The 16,313-nt window shown below is 45.2% G+C and overlaps 1 protein-coding gene across 1 annotated transcript in view; it reads right to left on the bottom strand.

Moving 5' to 3' along the window:
* EML6 (EMAP like 6) overlaps window positions 1–16,313 on the bottom strand; it is a 748,837-nt gene that overhangs the window by 638,354 nt on the left and 94,170 nt on the right. The gene's annotated exons all lie outside the window — the stretch shown is intronic.

Here is a 16,313-nt window from a genome sequence, read left to right as displayed (position 1 = left end):
ATTTTTTTATTAAATGCAGCCCATTTTCCATAAAGGAAAAAAGAATGCATTTAAAAAAGAAAAAGAAAACGTTTCTGTTTCATGTTTTTTAAGAGCAGGCAGTGGTCAATGGGACCACTGCCTGTTCTTAAAACAGGTTTTTTCATCCATTCACATAGAGGAAGGGGTCCCTTGGGAACCTCTTCCCGTTTGTGAGTAGCTTACCACCTACTTGAAGTAGGTGGTGAACTGTGAGTGTTTTGTGACCACAATTGTGGTCGCAAAACAATTGTACATACAAAGTGCAACGCGCTATTAGGAAGGGACGCCAAAGCCCTTTGCATGCCCCTTCCGAATAGTGACTCGTAAACCCTGTTTTGTGAGTCAGTAATTGGTTACAGACCAGCAAAATAGGGTTTGTACATACCACCACACTTTTTAGATGTTATAAACGGGCAGATTTCCCATTTGCGACCACTAAAAAGGGTCGTACATCTGGCCTTTAGTTCTATGTTTGTGTAATGTCCCGGTTTTCAGAATCTGATCATCTGTTTTTACAGCCACTTCCTCAGCAAACCTGGATCCTCTACTGGTTTTGCTTGCTGGAAGGCTGAAAATGATAAACACTCTGCTTTCTTATTAGGGGCCCTATGCTGCAATGCATATACATGCAGAAACACTGCCAGACCTAACTCACCAATTCAGACTGAAATAGCAGAACAAGGTGATGGATAGAATGCTTGAATTAGTCTCAGCCACTGGTAATCGCTAGGGCTAGCAAATACAATAGGTCTTTCTCATCACTAAAAATATATAAATACAAGCCAGACCTATTAGTTTTGCTAATGCTTGTTTTATAAGCATTTCCTCCTTTTCAAAGTAATGTTTACTACTTTATAGCTCCATAAAAAGTATAGAGTATCATCTACAGGGTTTCTTGTATTGAATATGAGACTTGAATAAACAAGGGGAAAAAGCATGTGACAGAGCCACATAGGACGCCAGTGCTCTGGTGTCTGCACACAAGGTCAAGGGGGATACTGCCTCCAGCAACCATGGAAGAGCGTGTCATAGTTCCAAGGAGAGGTGTCCCTAGACTGAAAGACTGAGGTGGACCGAGAAACATACATGGGACGGTACCAGAGGGGTGGCCAGGATGCCTTGGGCCTAATGCAAGTAACGAATTTGGACCCTCCAACCATTTGTTTTGTAGTAAAGAGCAGTAACTAAAAAGGGTGAAGTGGGCACCTCACACTCCTGTGTCACTGCACTTGCTGCAACCAGGGCTTTAAGTGGGATGAAAAAGTGGGTAGTCTCTAAAAGGGACAACTCTTGAGAAGAATATTGAGGAATTGTTTCCAAGACGTGTGGCATGAATAAGGGTGTGGCTTAAAACACAAAGTAAAATCCTGTGCTTTCCATAGCGTATCACCTCACTAGTAGTTTGGTGCTTTTCTGTGCGCCTTTTGTTGTTGCATCCAGACATATCACAGTAACGGATATGCATCTGAAACAAGCCAAACCTATTGGCTTTGCCAATGCTTGTGAACAGTATCACATAAATGAGTACGAACAATTATTTTGTTGTGAATAACTAGAACTGGAAAAATATGAGACTGTGAATTAAAGATTATAAGGTCTGTGGAAGTGGTAGCAGCCTTCGTAATGTCTCAGACCCCCCCATTCTTCCCTTCCCTTCACTTTCTATTCAATCTCTCTGTTAGACAGTTGCACCATTTTCTCCCAACATCTTTCTGAAATCTTGCATCTGCATATTGCACACCTCATCTCTTTATCGGTTTCAGCACCTTATTTTTGCTCTCTCCTGCACATACGTCCTTGCATCCGCTTCACTTCACCAGCCCCATTGATACAACAAAATACAACAAACCACCTCACCTGCAAGTTTACTTGCACTGTCAACATTTCAGCAACTGCATACCTCCATCACACACTTTTGCATAGAATCACAATTAGCACTCTTGATTATTGCTCTCTGCGCACTGTTGAGAGGCCATGGATTGTATGATTTTGAATGATGAACCTCTTTATGACCCACTGAGAGGCACTGTAAGAAACTCATATAGCTTTTGGCCTGAACTTCAGAGCCAACATCCGGGCCTCATTATAAACCCCCACCCACAATCTGAACTCACACCTAGACATTAGTCACCACACAGTATACACCATACAAGAATAATATGCTGCATGAAAAAAACGCAGAAAAACAACATCCTAGAAAAATAAAAAGTCTTAAGGATTGCAAGATTAGGAGCCTTATTTAGATCTCAGCGGATGGAAAACTCTGTTACAAACGTGATGGATATCCCATCCGCCGTATCACGATCTCCATAGCATATAATGGGATTGTAATATGACAGAAGGGCTCTGTGTCACGTTTGCGATTGAGCATTCCCTCCCCCAGCCAAGGTCTAAATTAGGCCCTAAGTAATCCTGTCAAATGTAATCAGGAACTGCACTGCTGGCTTAGATTACTTTCATGTTTTTACAATCATTGCTCAGAAATCGATCAGTGTTTTTTCTTGCAAATTTGAGGGCATAAAAATTAGGGGTGTGCGAAATTTGCTTTCACGTAGTTACAGGTAAATGAGGCAAAATTGTACATAACTTCACATAATGCAAATCCGTCAGTGTCAGTTTTTAATTATTGCCCGGTCTTAGACCCAGAGGGGCCCGCCCCACTTAAAGCCCTGGCTGCACTAGTTATATACGCCCTTGGATCATAGAGAGGGACTATCCCTTGAAAGCACCACTGCTTCATTGCAGCCTGTAGGACTCTGGCTAACACTAGCTAGGGGGCACACTCTGCTGCAAGGACATGTCCATTGCATCAGACGATCGACCAAACAGCCCAATTAAAGATATTTTAATATAACATGTTAGGAACTGCATTGCAGAGTGATGCAGCGCTCATCCTTTCAGCATGGATCTTGCGTGGAAACCTTTTTGCTGCACACTTAAATGTACCAATTTCTGCTAGGCCTTTAATTCCTCACATCTGAGAAAGTACATGTGTTATATCAAGAAGTGCATACATTTATTCAAGTCACAGTTTTTCTATCCTACAAAGCACATGGCATATTTGATTTATTGAAAAAGCACTGTAAGACAGAAGCAATATCGCTAATTGCCAATGTATCACTGAACGGCTGGCAGGCTGCTACGCCCCCATGCACAGCATGTCCAACATGATGCAAAACCTGCTCAGAAAAAGCACAGATTCCCAACTAGCAGTTCTAAGTAATTTAATAAAGGGAATTGGAATGAACACAAATCAAGTAGTGGCATGCCAAAGCCGCATATTGTCTCATTTACAAAAACTGTCAAACTTAACAACATTTTCAAAAATAAAACTTGGGGACTAAGAGCCCACTTTCATCAAATTCCAATATGACGTTTATGATTTTGGTCCTTCTGTGTAGAACATTTCGTGTCTTGAAAAAGTGATGCTGCATATTGCAGTTCAGCCCATGCATTGGGATATCTGTACAGCAACTCTTTCTGTTGGATGTCATTGCAAGGTGTGGTTTGTTACGAAGCAGATATACGTGCTATGTCTGTTCTTCGAAAACTCCAGGTCCAATGAGCAGGCTTCTGGAAGAACTGAAGGACTGCCCAGTGGAGCTAACAGGGAAGGAGTGCCAGAGAAGGCAATGGTCTTGGGGAGTCCTGCCTTCCATTTGGATGTGGGGTTCTCCCACTTATTTAAACAGCAGTACCCGTAGCTACCAAAACAAGCAGATATGGCGTCTGGGCCAAGAGCGATTAGGACACAGAGTGATGCAGATGACATTGTCGCCCCATAAAATAAGGGTCACACATCAGAGAGAAGACCAATGAGGAATAAAATATTTGCTAGCATTCGCGCTAAGAATTTTCAATTCTATTAAGGGCACTGAGGCAAGGATTATGCTTCTCTTCCTTAACTGCTCAAAAAACAGCAGCAATGAAAAAACATTTTACATATAACACAAACTACATATCCCATGATGCTCTGTTCAATAACCACCAATCATGGCCCAGTAGCCAATGTAAGTACAGTCAATACTATTTTGGGAGCCTATTTCTTTGCTCGGAGCACTCCATAAGAGCTTAAACGCGAACAAGAATAAATTTAAGCCAAAAGAACATCTCCATCCGACATCATCAATATGTGAGCAACCGCTTAGCAAGCTACAGGAGCACAAAGCGCCAACTCAGGGAACGACATTTGAACCTGTTCAATCTGTCTTCTGATCGTAACCTACAAAAGAAATAAGGGACCATATATCCATATACCCCAGAGGGATAAATACGGGTTGGGTAAACAATGAAAGAAGAACAGTCAAAATCAAAGCATTCCAAATCAATGACTGATATTCCTGGGTGGGATAATACTTGCCTCCATGTTCTTAATAGAATTGAAAATTCTTGGCACAAATGTTAGCAATTTTTTTGTTCCATGTCAGGACCATAGGCTCTGAATATGCTAGTTTAACCCGTTCCCTGCGGGGCTAATTCCTCCTCTGTGCTGGGGGGAAGGGGGGGCGCACGCAACGCCCCGGTGCTCGTGACGAGCTCAGCTCGTCATGAGCCATGGTGGCCGTGTGCTGCATGACGAGCTGAGCTCATCACGACCACGCCTGTTCCAATGGAACGCCCAGCACAGCAGGAGAATTATCCCCGCGTGGGCGCGGGGCAACGGTCATGAGGAGCTCAGCTCATCATGAGCACACGGCCACCGTGGCTGATGACGAGCTGAGCTCGCCATGAGCAGGGGATGGGTTAAACCTTATTTAATACCACTGACTCAATATCACCCACTGGTTTGTAATAAAATTGCCTAAAAGTAGAATCAGATGAGCATTTGGCCGATTTCATGATATCCTAAATCGCGGAGCCTAACATAAAGGATTTAGAGACCTTAGAGCCCTGATCAGAAGGAGCTCCAAATTGTTTACTGACCTGTATGATAAACTCTAAATTGCTTTCTGAGACAAGAAATTCACAATGTGAGGTTACTCTGCTGCCACTGGATCGACGCGCTGTTCTAAGCACCAATCCATCCAGCAGCTCCATGCTGAAGAATACCTCTACCTGGTAAAGGGGGCCCAGGCATGTTTTAACTCTGAAGCCACATGGGCGGGGGGAGCTCCCTTATGTCGCTCTTGGGAGGGTTCCCGTGGAAACGATGGCTACATGTAATACTGTGAGGTTCCTCATGTGGAACATCCGTGGAATGGGAACGATGGCCAAGCGTCATAACATACTCTCTGATATTCGACTTAGAGACATGCACATCGCCTTTCTTCAGGAGATGCATCTCAATGCAGAGGAGGCTGGAAGGGTGCAGAGGAGGTGGTGGGGCAGGTCTTTGCGACCACCTTCTCAACCTTCGCCAGAGGGGTCTTAAATTGGGTGAAACCTGGGGTCCCTTTGTCACCTGAAAGTACATGGCTGGATTCGGAAGGGAGGTACGTCCTGTTGGCAGGTCGATTGGCGGGGTGGGAGGTGAGCTAAGGCAGTATATATGCCCATAACCACGATAAGATCGGTTTCCTGGAATCCTTCTGCACCTCCCTGGCCCTATACCCGACGGGTTCCCTCATATTGTGGGGAAACTTTAACTGTGTGGCGGATATTGCTATAGACTGCTCACATCCTCCTCTGCCGGGGACCCAGCCACATCGTACTGCATCGGGCTTCCGGGCTTGGATGTCCCATTAGGGATTGGAGGACACCTGGAGATTACAACACACGAGAGATAGGGAGTACTCTTTCTTTTCCCGGTATGTCAAGTTCATACAAGGCTTGATATGTTCCTCTGCTCCCCGGCATTTAATGGTTCGGTGTCCCATACAGAGTACACTGTTGGACCATAGCCCATTACTTATGCTATACCAATCACTGGGTCAGAGTCCCCCCCCGATCCCAACTTGGAACCTGAATCCGCTTCCACTTGATGATGCCCCCTTTAGGTTCACACTGGAAACATTGATTGACAATTACTTTGCTGATAATGTAAATACTGCCTCCTCCCCACAGGTGGAGTGGGAGGCGTGTACGGTTGTGGTACGGGGTCACTGTATGGCGCAGGCGTGTGGGGTGCATAGGGAGATTAAGTGTGAACTGTTGGACTTGGTGGGGACTATCCGTCGTTTGGATAGTTTGCAGGGTATAGATGGCACAGTCCTTACACAAAGTGCGGGCACAATACAACGAAGCGTTGGGGAGATTGCAGTGTTATAATTATAAGGACTATCTGGACACGGTGCAAAGAGAGGAAGGAAGGGCGGGCCGCTTGTAAGCGCGTTTAATTAAGACTGAGATAGGGGGCGCCCTGGTCACGCAGCTTGGCTTGGACACGGGAGATACTGTGCATGACCCTGATGTTATTAATGATACTTTTTTGCGATTCTATGAGTGCATGTATGAGGCCCCGGCTGCGGCCCCTCTGCCCGACACAATGGACTTCCTACCTCCTCTGCAACTCTGCATGCTTGATGAAGACGATCAGGATGACCTGGGAGGGCTAGTCTTGGTGCAAGAAGTTAGGGCCGCTATAGCTGCATTGGGGCACGGTAAGACGCCTGTACCTGACAGCCTCCCGGCCAAATTTTATCAGCGGTTTGTTGACATCTTAGCACCGCATTTGGTTCCGCTGTATGCAGAAGCTTATGAGGGCGGGAGGGCTGGCCTGAATCCACCCAGACAGCATTAGTGATCCCGCTCCTCAAGTCCAAAGAACCCAATGCGGGGGTAAGAGACTATCGGCCACTCTCCATGTTGAACCTAGATTTCAAAATTCTGAGTAAAGTATTGGCGGGTAGGTTGCTTCCGCACATGAAATCTCTGATTCACCCACACCAAAATGGGTTTAACCCCACTCGCAGTACCTCCTATAATATCCATAGGCTCTACTCCGTGCTTTATCACAGGCTACCCAGGCCTTGCAGCAAGCGGCGGCGTTATCGATAGATCTAGAGAAAGCGTTTGACACGGTAAGTTGGGAGTACCTGTTCGAGGTGATGCGTCATATGGGCTTGGGTGACAACTGGGTGCGGTGGGTACAGCTTCCCTATGCCTTGCCCACTGCAAGGATCAAGACTGGACGGGCCATTTCTAGGCCCGACAGGATTTCTTGCGGCTTCGGGCAGTGCTGTCCTCTTTCCCCGCTCCTGTTTGCCATAGGCATGGTGCCCTTGGCGGAGCAATTCCGACTGGGGGAGTGGGGGGATTGACTCTGGTTGGACGTTGCCATCACGTTTCTCTATACGGTGATGATTTGTTGCTGTATCTTACGGAGGCAGATAGGGGGGCCGCCGTGGCCTTGCAGATCCTCAGTGATTTTGCTGCTCTGTCAGGCCTTTGGGTTAATAAAACTAAGACCTATCTATGTCCCATAGCCAGGCCCTTGCCCAGACCGGAGGAGCTACTGCATTATATCCTCTGGGCACAGTGTACATTCAAGTATCTGGGCATACACATTTTCCACGACATGGATGATTTAAAGGATGGGAACCTGGGTAAGACGTTGCGCTCCCTCCGCTCTTGCGTTCATTTTTGGAATTCTTTGCAATTGCCCATCATGGCCCGAATTACGCTGTCCAAGATGGTAATGTTGCCTCAGCTGCTCTATTTTTTTGTGAACCTCCCTGTCCTGATGCCGAGCAGCTGATTTAAGCCTCTGCACGCTCTCCTACGGCTCTTGGTCTGGGGTATTGTTCCCCGTGAATGTCCCTGCAGATCCTGCAGTGCCCTGCATCAGAAGGAGGCCTTCGGGTGGCAAATTTTGAATTTTATATGCTGGCCGTCCAACTACAATGGCTGGCACAATAGCTGAAGGGTGTGAACGAGGAGGGAACGTGCCTAGCGGATCCAGTATCTAGTCATGGCCTAGTGATGGCGAAACTCCTACTGCCGGCCACATCCTTCCCCTCCTGCTCTCTTTTGCAGTGCATGGCCTTCCAGTCATGGAAACAGTGCTGTAGTGAACTGCAGGACCCGGTAAAGTACTCCCCCTTGATTCCCTTAGTGGGTTTTCCACATGGGGACCCTCAATCTGTATTTACGGCCACCCAACTGTCAAAATGGTCGGATGCTGGACTAGATACTGTAGGGGATTGTTACTACAACAAAGCTCTGATCCCTTTTGCAGACCTAATGGAAGATAGTGGACTACCCCCAGGCCAGTTCCTGCGCTATGAGGCGTTGAGGCACGCTTTTGCGCAGCTATGGGGCCCTTGAGGGGAGGAGCTTGTTAAGCACCCTATCCTACATGCGATACTCACCCTTGGCATGGCGGGGCATCTTGTGAAATGGCTTTATGCCGCCTTGGTGGAGGCCTCAACTGGCCTACTGGATAGATTACGAACACGTTGGGACAAGATGGGGATAGGGTCATCACAGATGCAGAGTGGCGTAACGTTTTGAGATATTCTGGGAAAGTCTCCCAGGACACCCGACTGAAGTATATACAATTTAACTATACACACATGACCTATATGATGCCGCTTCGGCTCAATGTGACATACGGAGGGGAAGTGAGATCCTGCCCCAGGTGTGCACACCTGGATGCTTATTTTATCCCTATGACTTGGGGTTGCCAGGAGTTACACCCCTATTGGGAGGCAGTGCTGGATAAGATCAGGGATGTGCTCGGGAGAGAGTTGACCTTAAAACCTCAGACGTGTCTGCTGGGTCTATTTCCCAGACCGCCTAAACACAAAGTTGGGAACCGGTGGATTGATCTTGCGTTGCGCTTGGCTAAAAGCGGGATTGCGATAGAGTGGAAATCTTGGAGGGCCCCACTGATCTTGGTTTGTAATCGGGATGTCCTTGTGAGGGCAGGAGCAGAGGGAAGACCTTGGCATGGGAGGAGACCAAAGGGATGAGGAAGCTTCCGATGGCTCAACAATGGCAGGAAGTACTAGCGGCATGGGAGGGTGAGTCAGATTGTTTGTCGCGAACAAATAGTGAGTCCCAGGCGATCTGGCCAAGGTCATCGAGGACTTCAAATGCCTGATGTAAGGAGTGAGATTGGACAGATCTGGCCCATGCCCTTCCACAGGTAGGACCATCAAAGTAGTAGGATATTGATGATGAGGGGACCCCCTTCCCAAACCCAGCCTTTCCTTTGCGAGTTGGGATTGTTCCTGACCCTACTAGAAATTTGCATATCCAAGTGCTCACACCATTCCTCTGCATTAGTTATCCATTGCCTGTTTCCATTGTATTTCTTCTTTTTCCTTTTTTGTAATTATTGGTTGCATTTGGACGATATTAATGGCATATTATGACCCGACTTACATACAGGCAAGTACATGGTGAACTGGTATCGAACGACTCCCTAAAGCCATCATTGTTGAGTTAACTCCCTTAATTGTAGACAATGACAGCAGACATATTATGCTTTGTCTCCCTTTTCGTTTGTCATTCTTTTCTTGCATGTATCAGAATCTTTTCTCCTGATTGTATTAAAATGATTGAAGATTACGAAATGCCAATAAAAATATATTTAAAAAAAAACAAAAAACTCTGAAGCCAAATCCAAAATGAAAGACAAACTCTACTGTTGCTGGAAAGCCTCCTGGCCATCAGGGACGACTGCTCCAATATTATCATTGGATGCAGTTCCGCCTGAGGGCCCTGGAGCATCATCTGAGACCATGGAAGAAGGAGAGGGGAAATCGCACGCCAACTCCAAGAGGACTAGGAACCAAGGTTGTGCTTCCACACAGGGCTGACAAGCACTATCTGCTGTTTGATCCGCTTTTTTAGGTGGAGGTGCTGGCGAGTTAAATGTAATGCCTTGATTGTACTTTTCATGCTCCTGAGTTACATATTTTGAGATAGGTGTAACTTAATTTTTAAATCAACCACATCTTTATTTATGTATGTGTTAAAAAATCTCTAGAATACTGAGACCTACTCTCTGCTGTACCCCAGTAAAGAGTATCACTAGTTAACATGACAAAATACCCTTAAATGCAATAAGAGAAAGCAATAGTCAACACTCTTCCTCATTTTAAAATAATTAACACTTTGTCAAATAAAATTGCCTGTCATGAGATACCTTATGCTTTACCACACAGTAAATACTTCTGGGCTAATAAATAAAGGTCTCTACAATGAAATTTACCCATCTGAACTCCATCAAGGATGTAGGGGTGTGCAGCAGCACCCCCGCGCTACTACATTCAGCCCCACGGGAAGAAAGCGAGGCTGGGTTACAAGGGAGTCGTCCCTGTTAAGAAATTGTGAAACATTGAAGGCAAAGCCATTGAGGCCATGAAAAAGAGCCACTGCGGTCTAGAAGGTAATACACTTCATGTACCTGTTACAGTGCTTATTTTGAACCGGTGGTTTAATCATCAACACCAGTGCTTTTTGAGAGCACCAGTAAAGAACACATTAATCTATGGTAGGCATTAAGGGATTAGCCCAGAATCACAGGATGTTGAGAGCACGCGAGACTGGAACCCGGTTCCCCAGCTCCAAAGTTGGTTGCTCTGGCCATTACGCAACATCCTCTCCCCACTTTCATGTTTAGTAGTTGGTTCTGTTTAAGGCGGTGCTAACAGGAGAAATGGGCTGGTGCAAGCTGCCTCCTGATGAGAGCCCTGGCACTTCTCTTTTTACAAATTAACCACTGATTATGCTACAACAACGGCACACCTAGTGTACAAGTTGCACACATTGATGGTTTGTCCGCTAATGCGGAGGAGTGTCGCCCCACTGCTCAAAAGGAAAAAAAATGATAACGTATTGTTATTATAATTCAATTTTTCCTGTCGAAGTCAGTGGCTTGCAGAGCAGGGCTAGTCAGTGGAGGGAGAGTAGTGGTTTGCACTCCTTAGGTGCGCAAGTCCTGCACACTTTGTATCTTCTCCACCAGACTTGCTTTACACAGCCTGGTGAAGAACATTCAAAGACTCCCAGTCCCCATCTGAGCCCCGAACCACGGTACTCAGACCAATCACAATGCTTCATTTCAGCGTTATGAGTGGCTATGAGGAGCCTGGGGCCCAGGTTATTCCTGCTGCTTCCTGCTGCAGGTGGAGACAGGAAGAAGAGGATGGAGGAGAGGCGGTGGCCGGCCCTGGTGAGTGTTTTTCCATTTTCTGCCCGCCCCCCACTCCTCCCGCCCACCACTCCCAATTGGTAGCAGCCGCTACTGGGTGCACATTTACAAATGCATTACTACCCTGATAAGTTTTACCAAAAGACGAGCAAACATTCTTAAAGAAAGGCGATATGCAGAACATCAAATTACAAAGCACGACAATTCACACGTATTTTAAAACGGTGATTACCCAAATCCTGACTGGCGCGTTTATTGGAGACCACATAGTGTTAAATTTCAGCAGTGCAAATGGAAGTACACAAAAGATCAGTAGCTGATGCCTCAGTGTTTGACAGCCTCTCAAATCAGAATCCCATTCATTTGGGTTTAATCTTCTGTTTCCCTTGAATGTTTTCTCTTGTAAATGTTAATTAGGCTGAGCGTGCAGTTCTAAACTACTCAGACACTATCTTCGATGGTAATGTTTTAATAATTACAGCCTAGAGAGCAAATCAATGTTGTGACATCTTAAATCAAATAAAGGAATGAAAGGCAGCACACGTGATGATTTAGACAACTGGAGCATAGTCTGCTCCTATTTTCAGTTCTTTTTTCACATTTTGTAATGCACAGCTCTGCAATCATTTTTGATTCTAGCTAAAAGTAGGTGGAGATGAAAATTACACACAGTGAAAATTAGTTCCATAATGAAATAAAACTCTAACCACCTTTTTAGAAAGCCAACATAGAGAAAGGCTGTCAACCTCCAAGGCAAATCCCACAACTTGAAGCCTCAACAGAGAACTTATGAGTTTCCAGAAAGAGCGAGCTGTTTACTTTGTTGTAACAAAACAGTTGGCATATATGACCTACGTATGGCTCTTGTTAGAGACGGGGCAGATCACATAGAAATGTCAAACACAGACAGGTAATCTTGAAGGTATTCTGTATTCAACAGGCAGCCAGTACAGAGAATGCCTGAACGAGGACATCGGTTGAGGCCATATATAAGCTTGGATAAAGTATTTCAGACATATTAAAGTTTTTTTTTTTATTGTAAACACTTATATTTTGAAGAACGTAAGTGCTCCAACTGATGTTCAGTTGAAAATCGGGATAGTACAGGGACGTTGCCACACTTTGGGTAAAGACTTTTCAAAACTTGACCCCAAGCTGTTTCAATTTCTTAGTAAAAGAAGTATTGTACCCAAGAGTGTAGGCATGGTTGAGAATTAAGTGGACAGATTGTGAGGTCCTAGCAGCCTCAGTTTGGCCCTGATGGCATTCTATTTTTTGCATGTTTTACATCTTAAAATGCTGAATCTTCCAATGCCCCGAGCAGTGCTTAATTTGAGCAGGAGCTTTCAGGTGCTCAGCACCTGCACTTCTTTCACAATTTCTGACCCTGCAGGTCATTCATTTACATTCAAAATAAAAAGAATAACATACATTGCATGGTTTCTGGCTGATAAATGTTCATAGACAGGCCAGCATACGCCGTCCAGGCAGGCATGATTGTGTATCACCAAGTTAGTGATGATGTAATGTCGCCGATCACTAATCCAAGAAGTCATCGACAAACTATGTCTTGCATTCTATTCCCAGAGTCTGCTGCACCATGCCACTGCCTGAGCCTAAGCCTCCCATTGGATAATTGTAGCTGGGGGCTGGCTCAAGACGGAGTTGAGGCAAGGAAGCTGCAAGAGCGCATTTGGAACTTGGGAGTGAGGGCTCTGGAGGAAGAATAAACAAAAGTAAGTGTGGACTTTCCACTTGCTGTGTAGCCAAAGTAGCATATCCTGCAGCCCTGCATTGCTGCTATCCTCAACGTGCTCGATGCAGCTGTGGCCCAACACAACTTTTGTGCGCCATGGGGTCACCTGTAGAATCTGTGCACTGCACCCCAGCGTGGTAATTGCTGAGCGTGCATGAGTCCAGTAGGCACCACAGCCATACTTACTGACATTGGCAGCATACGGCTTGAGACAATGCCTGTGCTGTAGCAGGCAGGGTCACAGCAAGCTGAGCAGTGGATGACAATGCCGTCGCTATCCCTGGGCCTACTAATTACAGGCAGCACTAGTAGTGACATCACCTGCTCTGCTCGAGCAGCTACCTGTTCTGCAAATAACCCAGTTATACTGCACTGATTAATATATGCAAAAAAAGAATTTTCCTCTTCTTTAGGAAAGACAACAGGAAAACGCAGAGTTCAAAATAGCAGGGACATGTGCAGGCTGACGACAGGGGTCACAGGCAGCAGCAGCGTTATAGATGAGAGAGCGAGCAGGAGTAGAGAGGAGAAAGAAACAACAGGAGAGGAGAGAGATTAGATGGAGCTAAGTAGAAGAAAAGGAGCGCAAATCAGATACTAAGAGAAAGCAGCCATGATGTGAAGAAGAGAGCATTAAGAAGAGAGAAGATAGAATGAATGGATGTCGAGGAACGAACAGAGGAAAAAAAGCAGACAAATGATAAAAAGGAGACACAGCTAATTACTGCTAGAAGAGTGATCGTAAAGAGCCAAGATTGAGGGGAGAGAGAGCAGAGCATGGATAAAAGTGAAGAGGAAAAAGGGCAGGGGTAGAATGAATAGAGGGAAAATCAGAAATGCAGGGAATAAGGTAACACACCAGGTGTGACAAAGATAATAGAAAACAATTAGAGAGGTGAGAAGATAGACTCTTAGAGCAAAGACGTAGGGGACGGACAACAGATCAAGGTTAGAAGATAGAGACTGAGGCTGTGAGAGTGTTGAAAGTGGGGCTCACCGGAGGAAAAAGTGAGCTGGAGCCTCCTTGGCAAAATTTTCAGCACCTGCACTTTTTTTTTTACAAATTAAGCACTGCTGGCCCGAGTTCTGCAAGGATATTATGTTGAATAAACTCTTTTGTGTAATACAACACACATACATATGCATCCCAATCTGTATATCACCAGCAGCACAACAGAACCCACTTACATTTTTCTTAATTTGTCTGCTTTGTTGCCCCCTCCATGAGTGGCACACAGAGAAAGCACACCACACTGTAGCCATTATTTCCAGGCCAAACTGCCTTCGTGGGATAAAGCCTGAGTTTATGTCTTCCCGAAAGGCATTGGGAATGTAAAGATGGTTGTCTTCTTCTTCTTAACAATTTATTAAATTTTACTTTTGTATGTTGCCGTATCAGTGGTGCTGGAATAATTATTAGAGTGGAAGGTGCTGCCATCCGTGTTACATCACTGAAGTCATAGGTAGTCAGACAAATAACAAGTTTAACACATGAGCCACGCCCACTCAGAAGGAGAATGGTGAGGGTGTAATAGGTAGCTGGTGGGGCATTTTGGAACATGCTGCCACAAATATCTTACTAAAGCATGCTGTGGGGCCACACTGTTATTTACAGACAGCACCTTTGTCATTGAAATTACAGCAACATTTGCACTGACATGCAGTTTTACTGAGAGAAAAAATATTGCGCACAAATAATTTTGTGTGGAGATCAGGTTTTAGCAAATATGAATCATTTGCATGTCACTAAGTAAAGTGTCTTAATTTGTTCTGATCCTATTGAAATCTTTGTTTCCATCAGATTTCAGTATAACAAAAAGGTGCTATATTTGTGCTTTTCTAAATGTTGATAAGTTTTGAAATATTTGTACAGTGCATTTACAGGTATTTACATGTTGTGTGTGTTAGAAAAAACTGACATCCTACCACTTTTCCATTCACGCTGCTCTTCCCTGTACCTCAGCAAGATCCTCAGATAGTTCACTTTACAAAATTCTCTAAATTCGCAGTCAGAGAAGGAAATGTAAACACCAATCTAATTGCTAAAAGAATAAGTAGAAGTTTGTCAGAAGACAAGGCTTTACATTTGACCTTCATCTTTGAGCACACAGCAAATGTGACATGATAAAAAATGTAAAGGCATATGCATTGCTCATTCACCTTCTGAACTCCAACAAGTTTATTTTGGGGCTGCTGCAGCACACCCGCACCCTTACTTCCAGCGCCTATGTACAGCATCATCTTGAGGAGTTTGGGGCCTTGTTGGAGAGGTCTAGAATGTATGTATTCAGAATATTCTGGATGTTATTTATTTAGAATATTGTGGATGTAATCTGGTGTGGGTGTTCTAGAATTTCTTTCAGGCAGTCACTGTAGGGTTGCATTATTTTCTGTAGTAATCATTTATCAGATGTGTTTGCAGACACTCACTCTCCAATCCTGCAGTGCTACTCACCGCAAACGCATTATAAAGATAGCAAAAAAAGAATACCAGGTTCGTCCACGCACCCACAACACTAGCATTTGAAATGAATGGAAGAACACAAAACGTAGTGTTAAAGAATCAACTATCTACTATAAACAATCCATTAGAAAAACCAACGCCAGTTGGAAAGCTATTACCTCTTACATTTATGATTTGTTATCTACATATATCTACTCCAGCGGTCATCAAGTGATTAAGTGAAAACTAGCAAACTTTACTGAAGCCAAGAACGTCCTGGACATCTCCCAATCCAGATTCTGCAGCAACCACAGCACCGAGACCGCCCTACTCACCGCCACAGACGGCATCTGCTCCCCTCCTTGACCAAGGTCTAATGGCAGCCCTCATCCTCCTAGACCTCTCAGCTGCCTTTCGACACCATCTTTCACTACACTAAAGCCACCAGACTCCACGACACCGGTATCCGCGGAACGGCTCTTGAATGGGTATGCTCATACCTAACAGGCAGAACTCAGGGAATCAGACTCCCGCCCTACCTCTCGCAAACAACAGAGACCAGATGTGGAGTGCCCCAGGGACCCTCCCTCATTCCCATCCTCTTAAATATCTACATGGCCCCCCTCGCAACCATCGTCAGAAACCACAGGCTTAACATGGTCTCCTACGCTGATGACACCCAGCTCTTCTTCACCTACACCAAAGAACCCAACATCACCAGGCACAACTTTCAAGAAAGGATGAAAGCTATCAACACCTGGATAAAGAAGAGCTGCCTGAAACTCAACTCCGAGAAAACAGTAGTCCTCATCCTTGACTCGACCCCCTCTGCAAGGGACGACACCTGGTGGCCCCCCGCCCTCGGAAACCCCCCCACCCAAACAGATCACACACAAAACCTCTGCATCATACTTGACTTAACGCTCACAATGAACAACCAGATCAACGCCATATCCTTGGCTTGTTTCAACACCCTCTACATACTCCAAAAAACTTTCAGATGGTTCCCATCCGAATCCAGAAAAACGGTCATGCACACCCTCATTAGTAGC

This window comes from Lissotriton vulgaris, chromosome 6, assembly GCF_964263255.1.
Source record: "Lissotriton vulgaris chromosome 6, aLisVul1.2, whole genome shotgun sequence".
Taxonomy (NCBI): Eukaryota; Metazoa; Chordata; class Amphibia; order Caudata; family Salamandridae; genus Lissotriton; species Lissotriton vulgaris.
This window is presented reverse-complemented; position numbering and strand designations above follow the sequence as displayed.